This window comes from Colossoma macropomum, unplaced genomic scaffold (assembly GCF_904425465.1).
Source record: "Colossoma macropomum unplaced genomic scaffold, Colossoma_macropomum, whole genome shotgun sequence".
Classification (NCBI taxonomy): domain Eukaryota; kingdom Metazoa; phylum Chordata; class Actinopteri; order Characiformes; family Serrasalmidae; genus Colossoma; species Colossoma macropomum.
In genome coordinates this window covers 37,607,299-37,626,521 of record NW_023494802.1, presented here as the reverse complement: position 1 = coordinate 37,626,521, position 19,223 = coordinate 37,607,299, and the positions used below count along the sequence as shown (strand labels likewise).

Sequence of the window (19,223 nt, the reverse complement as noted above, 5' to 3'; positions counted from 1 at the left end):
ATTATTTTCCTCAAATATTTAAATACTGTATTATTTCAGTATATGAGAGACTTCTGCTCTAGCTTTGTTTTGCATTGTTTATTTTTTGTATTTATGTCTTTAAATGGACCATGGAACATTTGTTTATCCGAATGGGCATGTAGTATATACATTATAGGTATTATAGATGAAGTTGATAATAGTTTGGGTTAATTAACTCCAAGCATTTAAACTATTATGCTCACATTTATGTGCACTCCTACCAGAAATTTGATTGTACAGATAAGCCAAAGATGAAACCGATGAAAAGCAAAAAAAGACGTGAACTTTGCATGCACTTAATTCACGATCAGACTTGATAGTACACAACCTTGATGAATAAGTGGGAGTAAGAAACATGAATAGCTGTAAACAAACGCTCCTGGTGATTGCTGTTCTTCACAGATGGAAGCAGAAAAAAAACAGATTCTTAATGAACTGTCTTCATAGTCATTTAAAGTTAGACTGAATGTATTTAAATGTGAACTGTTCTTAATCCTACAAACTGAATTGCATAGCTATAGATTTGAGTTGACTACAGTCACTTGTTTCACCTGCAGCTTGCTCAACTTTGTCAGACTCTTTCCTGTTGGCGTCAGGAAAGACGCGATGAACTTAATTAATGGACAGTGGTGTCAAATTTTGGCATATTGCCATATGCTAATGTCTGAAGTCAGTGCATTGTTCTTATTGAAATCAACGAAAGTATACAAAATGTCTTTGAGGACACGCCTATAGGGTTCAGTTCTCTGCTCAGATTACACTACAACACACAAAATGTCAGTCTGAGCTGAACTGGTTTGTCTGGCTTAGGATTTCATGTGGGGCTGTAGGAGGCTAAGATTTAAAGGTAAAGCGACTTTTTAAAAGTCAATGGAAAGTGAAAATACTTAAAATTGTGAATGCTTTTTTATCAGGTAAATGCAATTCATACACATAAAATACATTTCATGGAACAACATTCACAAGTGTATATGCTAAACATGCTGCCTTACAAACACAGGCGGTAACACTTTGTTTGGATAGTCCGCTTTTAGACACTCTACAAACAATCAACAAACAATCTACAGACTGTCAACAACCTGTCAGTTGACAGTTATCAACCAGTTTATCAATTGATTCTCAACATCATGTGAATAGATATTTATCTGTGTTTCAACAGACGCATCATTATCAACTAAGAATGCAAGAAATTTTAATATGACTGTCACCAAAGTATCTACAGACTGCAGGGTACATATCAACAACTGCTCAATTCATTTATATTTATTTAGGTACAGTTATGTTGCAATATCAACCAAATATCAGTAGGCATTCAACTAAATATCAACTGTCAACAAACATGTAAGTAGGTCCCTGTTTCTATTCATGTGTGATACATAATGTCACAATGATCATTTCTACCATATTACCTGACTACTTACTGAATTCTACATATATCAGTTGGACTAGCAAAGCTTTGATAGCACTAGAAACAAGTTGATAGTCTATAGAATATCTACTACACATCTACAGCTACAGACTGGACTATCCAAATAAGGTGAAAGCTTAAATGGACAAGTTGATAGTCTATAGACTATCTACTAAACATCTACAGCTACAGACTGGACTATCCAAATAAAGTGAAAGCTTAAATGGACAAGTTGATAGTTTATAGACTACAAAAGTTAACACATCCTCTACTGAGTATATCTTTTTATTCATTTTAATACACTATTACTGTTTATTTACTGAAACATACATTTAAAATGTGGCCAGTGCAAAAGTCATCAATTTACATTTTATGTTTTGTTTCTTCCAATATGTTAAACTAACAGTTGTACACTAAAATTCATGGACAAATGCCATATGTACATTTATGATGTAGAAGATGTGTTGTCCTGTTTAAGTCATAGTCTATAATTATGTCTAACTAATGCACTGTTCAGGTAATGAACCATAATGTTTTTTTTTTTCACATGTTGGGTGAACTAAGGAGATTCTGGTTGCTCAGGTGTTCCATATTCCCTTAATTGTAAACACACACGATCTGTGAATGAGTAGTTATGATTGTCGTCACTGGAGTTAGCAGTGTCGTGGCAGCAGAATGAACTCTAAAGTGCACAAACACCTTGTCCAAACACTAAACATACCTTTCGTTTGTGACAGAATTTGCTTTCGTCGAAATGAATCACAATGTCAGCACCACCAACTCTCTGGCCCCTTGCTTTCCTGTATCTTTTCAGGCTTCTCACACAAATTTCACAAATTTTTTGGACATGCTGCATAGTGTTGCACTGCTTTTTGACAGTCTGTCTTGTAGCATGTCGACCTGTCTCATAGTCAGCCCCTGTGAAAACCTATGTTACAAATAAACAAAAAAATAACATGCTAAGTATCAATATTTTGATCATAGTATGTGTACATTCCCTTGTTTTCCAAGTCCTTATGTAAAGCTGAATAGACAGCCACTGTGCATACATTATTTGAGTCGATATTACCTGCTTAAAACATCTACAGAAAAGTATTTTCATATATGTTATTTTTTTTACATTCACGTCATTCACGTATCATTTAATGACACCCTACATACACTGTAAAAACTAAAGGACAGGTCGACTTTAAATCAGAAAATGACTATCACAGCTTTTTTGAGGGTTTGCCTAACTCAAACTTAGTCATTTACTAGTTCACATTTTAGTACTGCTTCTGTTAGATAAGCAATACAGGTTTAGCTGGAAATGCTAAATAGGTGAAGTGAATATGGTTTCTTCGTTATAAACTCAAATGTTTAAATCCTTTTTTTAATTCAGCTTTTCATTTCAATTTGTTTTATTTCTTTCTTTATTATATCTTGTGTTCTACTTTCCGGTATATGAATTGCATCATGGTGAAAAGACTGGAATGTGACCTCGAAAAAACTCTTCCTGTTCTAACACCTCTCCTGGAACATACACGCCGTTTCCTCCTGCAACTCCTGTTACCAGAACAGTAACATTAACCTCCATTAGTCCTGACACTATTTTTTCATTACTAACTTAGAAAAGTGGCTACTACATTTAAATTAAAATGTTACTCTATTTATAACCATTAACTCTATTAGTCTGACTGTTTGCCTGTCTGACATGACCCTACATAGATGTCAGACTAGATATTCTTATTTTACAGCAGGACAGAACACAGGACACAGTATATAGTAGCATGACAGTATACATAATGGAATAAAATAGCACTCTAAACATATACACTTATGTCTCTGTCTTGGACTACTCTACTGATTTCTATTAGACTATGTTTTGTATTTTAATTAGAATAATGACTTACCAAATGTAATAATCCGTACATGGGTGTGGTAAGTTTAAATTCTTTCTGTCAATGTTGAGTAGTTATGTCAGATACTATGATTATTTGTTTGACATTAATAAGTAACTTATCCATTAGGAGCGGGGGTTCAACAGTTTATTGATTTCTGCAGTAAATCGTTTTGGATGGGATGGCAAAAAGTGCATGTGCCGGCGCTGACAGCGCTGCTGCTAACAGCTACAACACTAGAGCACGAACACTGGCAGGGGGAGGGGAAGATGACCCTGGACCAACACAGCGAAACAAGAGTAAGTTATTTTGAGCAATAGCATTTTAAGCAATAGCTTGAAAAATATGCCTAATAACGCAGTTGGCAACCAGACTGTATGGAACTGCCTTTAGCTTTACCTCGGCAACAGCCAGATAAAGTTTTCTTATGCTAACAGGGCCAACACCTAGCCTTTCAGAGTAAAACGGTGTAACAAACATATCATAAGTGTGCTTATACAGTGTTATATAATGTTACAGTGAATTTCCGCTATCTAATGTACGCATTACGGCATCTTTTAATATGTAGCTAATGCACAGCAAATTGTCCACAGCACTGCGTTCAGTAAATCTTGCTAGACAATACAATGAATGTAAATATGCATAGTAACGCTTGTGATACATAGCAAGTCTCATTCATTCATGTTCTAATGTTACAGTGGCGTGGCTGCAGCATTTTTACTGGATGGCCATTTTAACATGGCAAGATTTATTTGGCAAAGCGAGGGCAAAACTAGTTACCTTCATCAGTTTCTAGCACAGTTTTACAATAACAGCTGCTTTTCTGAACACAGTAGGCCATTCACTAGGGAGTTAAAGAGGAACTCCCACTGATTTTTAAAAATTTCTGCATAACCTAATTATGTAATTATTAAGATGTAGAAAGTGATTTAAATGTTTTATATGAGGTGCAATGTAGTTAAACTTACCAACTTGTTCTACATTTAAGTGTGGTGACAGGAACCAGGGGTTGCAGTTTCTACAACTCAAATGTAGTCTTTTCGTTTGCTTTCAAAAATGAAAAAAAAAAAACATCACTGAATGTACATGACATCTGAGATTACAAGTAAAAATACTTGTAAATCTGAGAAGAAATATTTTCTTTGGGGTTATTTCGCCCTTTAACACCCTGCATGTAGCTCTCCATCATGAATATGTTTTGGCCAAAGTCTTCTCAAAAGTGTCATAAACTGTGTCTGAAGCATTAGGCAGTGTGTTTATACATGAAACTGCTACAACCTTCTCTGAGGGAGCTTTTAGGGACATTAAAAGCTTTGTATGTTTGGTTCCTGTTACCACCACTGTGAACAAATCTGTGATAGTAGTAGTAATAATAATAGTAATCTTTGTTTACTGATATATTTTTGTTTTAGTTACAAAATTCCAGTACAATATGATGTGTTTTACACAGTAATAGAAGCAAATCACAGTGAAGCTGAAATATTGTGGGTTTTATCAAGAAGTAAAATTTAAGAAAATTTACATAATATTTCCCTTACCCAAATGTAAAAAAATGTATCTGGGCAGCAAGCAAATAAATACAAATACATTTATTACATTTATACTAGATGTAAGGCAGGAACACATCCTACATAAGCACGCAAACATTTTGTACATCAAGTGTTGCTGTCAACTTTTGTCTTTTTTTCATTGCTCTTTTTCTGACTGCTATTATGATTTGGAGTAATGTAGGTTTATACATTACTTATTGATGTATGAAACGTGGGGCCTAGCAAATGTCTTTAATGTTATGGTTAGTTTGTAACAACACTGTTGCAACACAGTGATCTAGATTAGTAAAAAGTAAGGCATGATGTTGATTTGAAATGCTTTCTCATGTTTACACATTCACAAGTATTCATTTGTGAATGTGTAAACACGAGAAACATATATTGCATTCATCAGCAATATGAGCATCACTGTGGGCTTGTTATTAGTAACAGTTATTAACTGACCTATAGTCTAGCTACACTCTAAACTCAAAGCAAGTCTTCTTCTGAGTCAAGTTCAGAACACAGCTTTGACACAAGCTCAGTGTCTGATTCAGAGTCCTAATCAAACTCATCAACTGATGAAGACAGCAGAAGAGCAAGAAACATAAGAAGGACAAAAAGCGGAAAAAGCATCAAGAAAATAGAATGAAAGGTCGGCTAAAGGAACTGAACTTCTCCAGTTTGAGAATGGAAACTATGTAGAAGATCAACTCATATACATATAGACATTGAGGGTTCAGCAGTGTATCTGTGAGTGCTTACCCTAGTTATTTAGTGTAATTTTGTATTCTAATGCCAAATATGAGTTTCCATTCTAGATACGTTCATTAGGTGTCTGCAGGTCCCTAAAAAGTCTTAATTTAGATAAAATTACATTTACAAATTGAAGGTCTTAATAAGTTTTGAATTGGCTTATCTTAAAGAAAAACAGATTTTCCTCAATATTTGGAAAAAGAGTTTGATGTAGTACATAGGGTTGGGCGTTATGATGGTAATACTATGCTGTGGTTTGTGAAAATGATCTTTATATAATTGATCTTTTTTTTATCTTTATATTTAAAAATGATGATAATGTTTCAATTTATGGTGTGTTAAATTTCTATTACACGTTTGAACAGAGAAATGAACACATTGCATCCATTTATATTTTAGTAGGCTCACTGATTGGTGGTGTGGGAGCTCACCGATAGGTGGCGCACACGGAAGATGTGAGGAAAGTCAGTTAAAGGAAAAACCTCAGAAATACTAAGCATGATAGCAGCTCAGCCACAGCAAAAAGCTTCATATCAAAGCTGCACATTCTCTGCACACACCACAGAAGCATCAGACACTTGACTTTAAGCTATCCTCTAAAGGGGGGCTCTGTCCTCTAAAGGAGTTTTATTTTAGCATCAGTTAGCTACAACCATGCTGTGATGCAGCACGTTTCGCCTACTAACTAAACTTTCTCTCATACACCATGGAGCAGGTTCAAATTTTGGCTTTTGCTCTATCAAACATTTTAATCTTCTAAATTTGTGTCAACAGACCATTTTTCTGAATCAAGCCTGTACTGTGATGGGTGGCACTGTTTGATTCTGTAGCCTGCTTACTAAGCTAATGCTAAGGCAGCCTATCAGGCTGCAGATCCAAACAGAAAAAGTTTAATTCCGCCTTTCTGTCCTTTCAGCGGTTGCTCCGCACCACTCTCTCTATGCTAGTAAGCTAATGCTGTCCAGCTCCTCTCTCCTAGTTAACAGCACTGAGTATTAAACATTTATCATTTGTTCAACAGGTGGTTTGACATTTACTGAGTGATAGATTAAAAATTGTGCAATGTGTTCGCTTATTTGGTAACCATGTGAAGCGGACAACTTTCTTAAAAATTAGAAATAGATGAGATTTGCCTATTGCCTGTTCAGCCTATAGCAGTTTAGCTATAGTTTAGCTTAACTATAGCAGTTTAGCTTTTATAGTTTAGCTTAACTATAGCAGTTTAGCTTTAGTTTAACAGAGGCTGCCCTGCTCAGATTAGGTAATGTGAGTATGTGTTAATATTGGAGCTGCAGTAGACAGTGATGACTTATTGGCTTATACACTTTTTTCTTCTCAGTGGCTGATGTACCAACAAGTTAGTTTTTTTTAGAGTAGAAAGATCTTTTCATTGTTTTATAGTTCTAGTTCATAACAACTAGAGCAGTTTAGAGTAGTTACTGAGGCTGCAGCACCGCCTTTGCCATCTTTTTTCTGTGCCTTAGAACACCCTACATGTAACTGTCTACCATGAAGTTTTTTAAAGAATATATCTAATGCCAAACCTATTATAAAACACTATGTCAAGCATCATTGAATAGTTGTTAGCAATCCTATCTAGCCATCGTTTAAGGGAACAAAAATAGGCCTATTGCTACATACATAAATAACTGCTTTATTAGAACTCCATGTAAAAAGGGCTGAAATTAGGGACTTTTACTTGTCTTGTTTAGATAGATACTTTTTCGCAGATTTTTTTTTAAATAATATTCAATTTTTGTAGTTGTGGTTCATCAGGTAAGTAGTAAAAAAAGAGCTTTTAAGAATGATGCCCATTTTGGTATAAAGTATAAAACCAATACGGTATCATCACATTTCTATATGGTTTCTATATGAGTTAAGAGTGGACAGTTAATAGGTTATGGAGCTTTAAATTCCTTTTATGTTGATGTACCTACACTTAGCCTTATAATTATTGGCACCCTTGGTAAAGATAGAAAAAGTGTCATGAAAAAATATCTTCGTGGTTAATTAGCTCAATCTCAGAATGAAAATATGAGAGAAACCTAACTTTTATTTGAAGTACATTTAGTCTAAGAAAACAAAACCTTTTTTAACAAAACCATATCACAATTATTAACATTTGTGCATTTAGTACTTTTTGCTATCTCCATTTGCCAACATAAAAACACTGAATCATCTCATAAAATGGTTGCTTGATTGGAGAATACAGTGGAGATTAGGTTCTTCTGTGTATAACCACACCCATGTTGAGTTTCTATTGCCAAAAAGTGCTCTATTTTGTCTCATTTGACTACAGAACCCAGTTCCAAAGTTATAGTAGTGTATAGCTTGTTGGCATGGATGTGGTATCTACTCCTCAGTGTGTGTGGGGGCTGAAATAAACATGTATTCTCTTCCAGGCAGGTTTTCTGTGGTTCTGTTTGTTTTAAACTTCTGAATTCCTGCGTTAATGGGCATTTACATGTGTGTATCCATTTTTTTATAGCCATTGGCTGGTTTATGAATGTCACCACACGAATATTTTATTAGTACAAATTCCTTTCATGAACATGTACTAATATTTCATTACTGTTCATGAAAGGAATTTGGTCTTTGTCTCATTCCATATTTATACCTATTGAAACAGGAAGTCATGGATGACTTGAACACTAAAGTAGACCAAGTGAACTATTCATTATATTCCACTGATATAAGACAATCACCCCACAGCCTTTTTGGTAGGCAACTTCACAAACCCATAACTGATTGTTTTTGGGACACTGTGAACTAAATGTTAAATCATATTAACCAATATATTTGAGTGTTTATATTTAAGTTATATACTTTATTTGATTTATTTTGCTCTGTAACAAATGATAACAAATGAAAGCTGGAATCGAAATGGCTGAGATTTCCTGCTGCGTTTTTATTGCCGTATCCCAAATTGTAAACTAGCACACTAAAGAGTATGCAAAAAAATAGCATATTTACCATCAGATGGGCACTCTTCAGTTTAGTAGGTACAGGTGTTATGACCCAGTCTAGGGTCAGGCGGTAACAGAGAATGAGAGTGGGTTCTCTCCCCAGACCTGCTGCCAGACCAGACACCGGACACTGTTTAAAAACGAAAGTGACAGGTTTATTTTCTTCAAAAGATCAAACAAGTTGAGGTGATGGCTTCAGAGACAAGCAATTGCCAAAATAATAAACAGACACAACTAATAATTTCAAATCTAACTAAACTAAAATCAAAAGAAACAAAAATACATATGGCTACTCTAACTCCCTTCCTTAAAACAGGAAAAAAAACAGTTAACCAAAACAAAATGGCACCCGTCCCCTACTTTTACAGTGTTCACACAAGATTCACAAAATCTAACAAAGCTTTCACAAACCTTCAAACTTTATACACAAAGTTAAGTGAAGAGTGGTGTGCTGGGTTGGTCTGAACAGGTGTTCTTCCAGGTCGGCTCAAAGGGGAAAGAACCTTGAACGTCTCTCAAGATGGTGGCTCGGCGACCTCTTATACCTTTGTGCGCCCCCATCTGGCCAATCATGTACCTGCACATAAGGGGACACACAAAATGCCAGCACAAGGCACACAAAAGGTATATTACGACCAGGGGTCGTAACACAGGATAGAAAGTGTGTGGTTTTAGAATGCAGCGTTAAATCAGCAAGTGAGACGCTCAACAGTCCAGCAGCTCCTGTGGCTGGTTATAGAATCACCCACCTGCAGGGTTGTAGATGCAGCAATGGTAACGAGACGAGCTCTATCAGATCAGAGTTACAGGTCGCCTACCAAAATGGTGATGGGGTGTTCTTAATGACATAATCGAATACTATGAATAGATTGTAACATGCTTTAGATACATTTCTTTCATATGGATTTCTAGGGATGCCAATAATTGTGGCATGTGTGGTTTTGTATTTTGTTCATTTAAAGTAAGCATTTTGTTTTCATAGACTAAAGTGATTTACAGATTTCTCTTATGTTTCTCTTATTTTCAGTGTGAGATTGAGCTAATTATAACTGCAAAGAATTTTTCATGAACTTTGTTTTATTCATCTTTATCACAGGTGCCAGTAATTATTGAACTACTGCTTACTTCCTTAATGTTACTACAGTGTCACTTGTATTTTGTTTTCTTTTCCTTTCAGCAAGCAACATTTCGGAAGTCATCACACGATACAGAAATGTCCTGAGATTGGTGCAAAAAAGGCTACAGAATGTCCAAAGCCTTTAAAAAAGCCCATGTCTCCAGGAATGCAATCAAGCATACTGCAGCAATCGCAGAAATCTGTTTTGCTGATCGCACTATTCTAGACGAATTTCATTGATTGTGTATATAATGTAGATAAGAAATACTACTTTAAAGAAGTTAAATTATCTGCTAATGTAATAAGAAACCCTTAGTAGATTAAATGACCAAAAAGTAAAAAAAAGTCTTAAAATAATATTTTGAGAGTCTTATTCATACAAAAGTGCCACAAATAAGAATGTGTTTCTGACAAGACATGAGATGATTTGACTTACCAAGATATAATTTTTTGCAGTAGAGCTGTTGCTGTTCAGTCATGCCAGAGTGTCACAAATAATTACCTACCAAATGTAATTCCTTTGTTTCAATACTATGTAGCTGTTCGCACAATTTTACAAATTTTCTTTGTACCTTTCTGCCATCTCTTTATTGCCTGCCTTAGTAAGGTCTGTTTTATGTAGGTTAAAATGGAAAGTAAGTGTTAGAGGGTCCTGCAGTATTTTACTTATTACAAACAGCAAACCCAAGACAATGCTGTTTGTCCTCGGGAATGTTTATTAATAAACATTTCATTAGCTTGATTTTTTCTGCTTAACAATTCTGTTTTGCTTCAATAAAGAAATAGAATGAGATAAAATGTAAACCTCAGTGGATAAAACAAAGTATTCTTTTGGAGAAATAAATCATAACTTGACAGGTAGCGTATCACAATCACAGTGGAAGAATTTCATTTAGGTATTGTGATATCATAGGGTCTTTATTGATTCCCACTTCTAGTCTGTAGATCTGATTAAGGCAATTCATATTGACAGTGCATTTAAGCTTTCACTTTATTTGGACAAACCAGTGTATGATTGTAGATGTTTGGTAGATATTCTATCAACTATAAGCTTTCACTTTATTTGGATAATCCAGTCTGTAGCTGTAGACGTTTAGTAGATAGTCTATAGACTATCAACTTGTCCATTTAAGCTTTCACTTTATTTGGATAGTCCAGCTTGTAGTTGTAGATGTGTAGTAGATATTCTATAGACTATCAACTTGTCCATTTAAGCTTTCACTTTATTTGGATAGTCCAGTCTGTAGCTGTAGATGTGTAGTAGATATTCTATAGACTATCAACTTGTTTCTAGTGCTATCAAAGCTTTGCTAGTCCAATTGATATATGTAGATTTTCAGTAAGTAGTCAGGTAATATGGTAGGAATGATCATTGTGACATTATGTACCACACATGAATAGAAACAGGGACCTACGTACATGTTTGTTGACAGTTAGTTGATATTTAGTTGAATGCCTACTGATATTTGGTTGATATTGCAACATAACTGTACCTAAATAAATGTAAATGAATTGAATAGTTGTTGATATGTACCCTGCAGTCTGTTTGGACTCCGTAGATACTTTGTTGACAGTCATATTAAAATTTCTTGCATTCTTAGTTGATAGACAACATGTAGTTTGTTGATTGAGTTAATGATGTGTTTGCTGAAACACAAATAAAGATCTATTCACATGTTGTTGAGAATCAGTTGATAAACTATCTAAATAAAGTGTTAACAAAAAAGCACATAAGAGAATGTAATATACACTGAACAATTTTACAATTCACAGTATATATACATAATATGTGCAGCAATACATGCAACAGTATGTATTCATTTTTCAGTATAGTCCACATTAGCTCAGTTCAGTTCAGAGTACTTTATTAATCCCAAAAAGGGCAATTCATTTGCACAATACTATATATATATATATATATATATATACATATATATAAATCCACATTCATAGATAAATAAATAAGGAGTCAATGCAAGGAGACAACGAATAGCTATAACAATCATATAAAAAGACTATTATCCACATTTAGCAGCTTGATAGCAGAATGATTAAAAGACTTGGATTTTGCTAGACAAAATATGATCAGATTGAGTCATAATTCCTTTTGCTTTCTGAGCCACTTGTTTTACCCACACGGAGCCCAGGTCTCTGTTGGACTCCAGATTTTTACAATACCATTCAGGCTATTCACTGACAGCCCATTAAACCAACAAATAAATGAAAAAGTTAAAACACTTTCAATAATTGAATAAAAATTGCACAACATCGTATTACAAACATGAAAAGAATTCAGCTTAAGCAGTAAATGAGTTCTTTGTTGACCCTTCTTAACAACCAACTCTGTGTTTGCATCAAATTAAGTTACTGTTCCTAGGTACTTATATATGTATCCAAAATTTGTACCTTTTTTACGTGTATGATACTAGCTTTTGGTTCCTTTTTATTTTGCCTGAAATCAATGATTAATTCCTTATTTTTTGACACATTAAGATCAAGAAAGATCAAGAAATCATCACACCACATACAAAAGCAGGTAGGGCACAACTATGATCTGACTCTGAACCCTGAAGAAGGGACAATAATAGTGTATCATCAGAATATTTTACAAGACAGCTGCCCTCTAGAAGTCCTGCAGCTGTCTGTGTACATAATAAAAAGCAAAGTGGACAGGACACAAACCTGAGGTGCACCCATATTTGACCATTCACCCAGACTTGCTGAATTTTCTCAGTCAAAAAATTTAAAAGCAACACCAACAGAATGATTCTTCCCATGGTAGTGCCGCGATATTGGCCCACGCCATACTCAGTCTCCCAACCAAAACAAGGACTCAAAGGCATCACGTATAAAACCATGCATAAAAGTGAGAAAAACTAACGTCTAATGTCGCTATGTCTGTGTTGATAGATCCCTGACTTACAAAACACTCAAAGAAAACACATCAAAACACATAAAAAACAAACAGACAGGCCAGCTACTCGAGTCACACACTTTGAAGTACCCTGGAAGCTATTTATATATTTAGCATATATATGGCACAATTTGATTGGTTGTTTGTGATACCAGCATGTTTTTTCACAGAAACTGTATAATTCAGCTGAGCACCAGTTGCTGAACAGCAACTTGCTTTCTGGTGCATCTTGTATTTTGTTTCTGTTTTAGCACTTACAGAAACAGAAAATGGATACACTAATAGATTAGATACATAAGATGCTACTTAAACTGCAACCCATTCAGTCAAATTCTGACTGCAGGACTACATCGAATTCCAAACATGTTGATGCCCCTGAGTGAACGGTGACAGCTGTGACAGAACAACTACAAAAATTAAAATTAGTCAGAAATCAATACAATGCGATTTGGTTAACAAGATGGACTGTAAAGTCTCTTTCAGGTTACTCAAATATTGAAAAAATGCACAATTTTCCTTTACAGTCCAGTTCTAAGCATTAAGTAGGTAAGTATGAGGTACAAATTTCAAAGTATTACATAATTATTTTAGGTAAAATGATAGTGAGTTTTAAAACAGTTTAATGACAATACACTGAAATACCAAACAGGTTCTAGATATTAACTAAGTATGGGGTACAGTTCACTGTTTGAAATACCCTCTGTTATTTTGTGTGGGAGGGTGGTCCCATCTTGGGTGTCTACTAACTCACTCACCATAGTGGCACTGATGCTTCAATGGCAACAAAATGGTTTAAAAATTTCACTTATGGAAATCATCTTTTCTATTTTGATACTGATCTCCAAATTGTTGATTGTATTGTAATTATTTTGCATAAAATGATACTAAATAGTATATAAAAAGTACTGAGACAATGTAACATGATTACACTGAAATTACTAAGGTTATTGCTTTTCTACTATTCAAAGTCACAAAAGTAACAAACAAATATTTGGAGTAACAAGATGCTCACACAAAATTTCACTTTGATATCACACATTTAAACAGAAAAGTAGATCAAAAACACCTCCAAGTACATAATATTTGTATAACTACCTGGTCATTTTTATCCAAAATAATTGCATAGTACTCTAGACTATGCAATTCTATGTACTTACCCAGGTAATACCTAGAACCTACATGAATTTAAAGTCATTTTACCAAAAATATTTAGCTAGTACTTTGGAGTTTGTACCTCACACTTACCTGGGTATTAAGTGACTGTAAAAGAAAGTGTTGCTGGAGAAGACAGACATTACCAAAAATGATATTAGACAGTTTCAGTCACACATGGCCAATACAGAGCATCATTTCATTCATGCCTGTTTGAATAACAAAGAGGGAATTAAGAAAGTGAAAGGCATCTAATGCTGCACTTTGAGTGACATTTTTACTTTCTGGCAGTGTACACATTCAGATTAATCAGACTACTCAGATTACACCAGCAGGAGGCAATGTATGCCTTCGTTCCAACATGTTGTCTAGGAAAGAAACATTTAACACTCCTCTACACAGCACAACTACTTAATTGCACTGATTGTAATAAGGCTCAAATTGGTTCTGATCAAGTAGTCCAGTTGTTGTTGATGTCGTAGAGGGATGCTCATTCTGATCCAGTGTTTTTACCTCTTTCACCGTCTACATGAAAAGGAGAGATGGATTTGAGTTTGCTTCAAAGAATTTCACTCTACTTTCCAGAATTTGCCCTCTTTGCTTTTCAACAGAGAAAACAATAGCTTTGTGTCCACATCTCTTGGCTCATTCCAGTTCAGATTCAGTTTCTTTAGGTATGAGGGGTTTGATCTCACTGCTGAAGCCAGAATAGCACAGCTTTGCTCTGTAATGTTGCAGTTATACAGCCTGCAGAGATGAAGAGAACAACCAGCATCATTAGCTCATCCAGTGTGTGTGTGTGTGTGTGTGTGTTTGTGCACGCAATGATGTTTATGTGTGCACATGCAGTCTCGTCTACATAGTTATTTATGTAGAACAATATTTCAATAAGATTTTAAGATGGTAAAACATTTACATTACTAGATTATGTAAAAAAATAAATTTGGCCCTAAATTTCATCCATTAAAAAATTCAAATACTCTGAGAAAATATAATAAAATGCCTAGCAACAATCTAAAACACAAGTTAAAAATGTTTTAGTGTAACTCACTCAAGCCTTTCCAGTTTACACTGTGGATCCTCTAGGAGTTCAATGAGCTGCTTCATTCCTGAATCTCCTGGCTTATTATAGTTCAGATTCAGCTCTCTCAAAGATGATGAAGGGTTTGATTTCAGAACTGAAACTAGAGCAGTGCAGCCTTCCTCTGTAATACTGCAGCACTCCAACCTGCAATGAGTTGCACTCAGTGAACATGGTCTCTATCTTTTAGGCAAATAATATACTACACAATCTGTATGATAGAATCACTTTTGACATTTTCCAGACATTACCAATTTCAGTCATATTATTAATAGACAAGTAATAAAAATTATTGTCGCTTCAATATGTTAGGATTAAACCAATCAGTCAGTGATGCATTAAGTTATGTGTTATGTATAATTGTGGTTTAATTTTATTCTCTTAGAACTGAATCCCATTAGAATTATTTCTTATAGAATGAATTCAGAATTCATTACAACTTAATTGTCTGCAGTATACATTGTGGGTCCTCCAGAAGAGCAATGATCATCTTTACTCCTGACTTTCCGAGTTTATTGTAGTTTAGATTCAGCTCTCTCAGGAGTGAGGATTTTGATTTCAGAGCTGCCAGAGCAGTGCAGCCTTCTTCTGTAATGCCACAGTACTCCAGACTGCAGAGGAGAAGAAAATGTCCTCAATCCCTTGTGAAATATTCAAATCCATATACAGGAATTTCACAAAGTGGTAGCTTAGGTGCTTAATTTTCTACTTAAAAGGTTGTATTTACATTTACTTTCGGTAACATTAAAAGAAGAACATTAAAAAGATTTAAATTCAGTAACATCCAAAATATATTAGTGTTCAGCACTTCTTCTGTGCAAGATTTAGTACAAGTAACTGTGTTATTAAAGAGAAAGTAAGTGAAAAACTCACTGTAGTTTCTCCAGTTTACATTGTGGATTCTCCAGAATAACAGAAAATAGCTTCACTCCCGAGTCTCCTAGAATATTGTGGCTTAGATTCAGTTCTCTCAGGTGTGAAGGGTTTGATTTCAGAGCTGAAGCTAGAACAGCACAGCCTTTCTCTGTAATACTACAGTTATATAGTCTGAAGAAACAAAAAACACAGAAAGGAATTCAAAAGACACAATCATGTAAACATGCAACAGCCCAACATTTTTCTATTGTATGAAAGTTATTAAATGAGATATTATGCTGAGATTACTCACACTACTTTATTGATCTCAGAATGTGGATCAACCAGTAGACCAGCAAGCAGCTGCACTCCAGAGTCTCCAAGTTTATTGTAGCCAAGATTCAGCTCTCTTAGGTGTGAGGTGTTTGATTTTAGAGCTGAAACCAGAACAGCACACCCTTTCTCTGTAATACTGCAATGCCACAACCTTCAAAGAGAATAGAGAAGGTTTATGTCTTCTAGGTATCAAAATACCAAAAAGCTTGTTTCTTTTGTGTTTGTGTATAAGACACAGACAGTGAAAAAAGGGGAGAATACACACTGACACATAACACATAAGAAACCTAGAGTGAAAACATGTTCTTAACAGACAATTAAAAACTGTCATAATTGATTTGCAGTGACTCACTTTATTATTTCCAGTTTACAGTGTGAATCCTTCAGTAGAGCAGAGAGCAGCTCAACTCCTGAGTCTCCTAGTTTATTCCAGCCTAGGTTAAGGTCTCTCAGGTGGGAGGGGTTTGATTTCAGGGCTGAAGCCAGTGCAGCACAGCCTTTCTCTGTAATGCTGCAATTATACAATCTACAGAAACAGAATGTTTTACAAGTTTGAGAAGCATCTGAGCTATGCAGTGTCTATACATGACACATATTCATATCAAGTATCTACATTGGTCAGATATGCCCCATTTTTGCCAAGGCCTCCTAACAAAATCATAATCTATATATAAACAAAAAAGTACTTTAATGTTTAGTGCACTATACAAAAGTGGGGATCTCACTCAAGTGTCTTTAGTTTGCAGTGTGGATTCTCCAATCCAGCAGAGAGCAGTTTAACTCTTGAATCTGCCAGGTTGTTGTCGCTCAGGTCCAATTCTCTTAGGCTTGAGTTTGAGCTGAGAGCTGAAGCGAGAGCTGCACAGCTTTTCTCTGTGAGATTAAAACCCTGAAGTCTGGGAGACAAATCATGGTGATGATCATTGTTCTAGATTGAGGTTGTGACACCACAAAAACTATTTCACAATAGACTGTTTTTGCAGCTTCTTCATATATATGCTGTACACACAGAAATTATCAGTTTGTTTCAAACTGTGTGTTTACATAGTTCAAACAAAAAACATTTTATTTTGTCACTATTCTGGCTCTTCAAGACTATATTTTGTTGCCATTAAACCTTTAAATGAAAAAAAAAAACTCACACAGTTTTTTTGGATGCTTTGACCACTGGAACCATCCACAGAAAACCTTTCTCTGATCGATCATATTTACTCAGTGTTAACTCATCCAGCTCCTCTTCTGAATTCAGCAACACAAATGCCAGAGCTGACCACTGAGCAGGAGAGAGGCTGTCCCCAGGTTTATACTGATATTTTCTTCTTCTAATGTATGTTTGGACTTTCTGCACCAGAGAATGATCATTTATTTCATTCAGACAGTGTAAAAGATTGATATGTTTCTCTGGTGAAAGATTCTCCTTGATCCTCTTCTTAATGTATGTGGCTATTCTCTCTTTGTGAGAGCCACTTTAGCAGTAGGCCTCGCAAGAGAGTTTGGTTGGACTCCAATGAGAGACCCAGAAGGAAGCGGAGGAAAAGGTCTAGGTGTCCATTCTCACTCTGTAAGGACCTGTCTACTGCACTTTTCAGAAAATCAGTCACTGTTTCTCTGTTGATGAGATTACAGAGGTCACCTGTTTCTAAGACGTCTTTGGAAATGAAGCAAAGGAAAACATATAAAGCAGCCAGAAACTCCTGAATGCTCAGATGTACAAAGCAGTACACTTTCCCCATGTGCAGCCCAAGCTCCTCTCTGAAGATCTGGGTGCACAGTCCTGAATACACTGATAGTTCTCTGACATCAATGCCACACTCTCTCAAGTCTTCCTCATAGAAGATCAAGTTGCCTTTTTCCAGCTGTTGGAAAGCCAGTTTTCCCAGTGTCCAGATAATCTTGCTGGTCTGGTCAGCATCAGTGTCGGTTTTTTCTTGATACTTTTGTTTGCTGTGTTTGATCTGGAAGATCAGGAAGTGTGTGAACATTTGAGTTAATGTCTTGGGAATCTCTCCACTCTCTGCCTCATGCACTATCTTCCCTAGAACAGTAGCAGAAATCCAACAAAAGACTGGTATGTGGCACATGATGTAGAGGCTTCTTGATGACTTTATCTGTTTGATGATTCTTTTGGCCAGACTCTGGTCACTGATCCTCTTCATGAAGTATTCTTCTTTCTGAGAGTCACTGAATCCTCATACCTCTGTTACCTGGTCAACACATTCAGGAGGGATCTGACCACATGCTGCTGGTCGAGAGGTTATCCAGAGAAGAGCAGAGGGGAGCAGATTCCCCTTGATGAGATTTGTCAGCAGCACATCAATTGAGGTCATTTCTGTTACATCAAAAATGCTTTCATTGTTTTGGAAATCAAGTGGAAGGCGACATTCATCCAAACCATCAAAAATGAACATTATTTTGTGATTACTAAAATCTGTTAATCTTAATTTTTCAGTTTCTGGGACAAAGTGGTGAAGAAGGTTGATCAAATTAAAGTTTTTCTGTTTCATCAAGTTCAGCTCTCTAAAAGGAAGTGGAAATATGAAGAGGACATCCTGATTTGCTTTTCCTTCAGCCCAGTCCAGAATGAACTTCTGCACTGAGACTGTTTTTCCAATTCCTGCAACTCCTTTAGTCAGCACAGTCCTGATGAGTTTATATTGTCCTGGCAATGGCTTAAAGATATCATTGCAGTTGATGGGTGTTTCCTGTGTTGCTGATCTCCTGCATGCTGTTTCCATCTGTCTCACCTCATGTTCATTATTGACCTCTCCACTCCCACCCTCTGTGATATACAGCTTGATGTAGATCTCATTCAGAAGTACAGAACATCCTTGCTTTGGAATTCCTTCGTTAAGTCGCTGAACCTTCTCCCTCATTCTGTATTTGTGTTTTTTTTTGTTTGACATACACAAACCAGTTCTGATAAATGGGGGGAAAAGAAAAAAACCTGCTTTAATATTTCACATTAGTACTTCACCAAATGATGAAATACCAGCCATAAAGTAACACTGAACAGCCTTTTTGTTCAATATTTGAGTCAGATTGTTTCAGTATAATATTCTCACTGCAACATAGATAACAATTTGCCTTCTCTATCAATTTGCATTTCTCTCATCAGCAATAAATAAAAAGTGCTTTAGTTGGTTGAGATACAGTCATGTTTGTTACTCTCAACTTTTAAGTAATATAATAATTATATGACACAGGTTAC

At 35.6% G+C, this 19,223-nt stretch overlaps 1 pseudogene; it reads right to left on the bottom strand.

The window, feature by feature from the left end:
• Positions 1-12,897: 12,897 nt before the first annotated feature.
• LOC118823011 lies at positions 12,898-18,888 on the bottom strand (annotated as a pseudogene).
• Between the last annotated feature and the right edge of the window lie 335 nt (positions 18,889-19,223).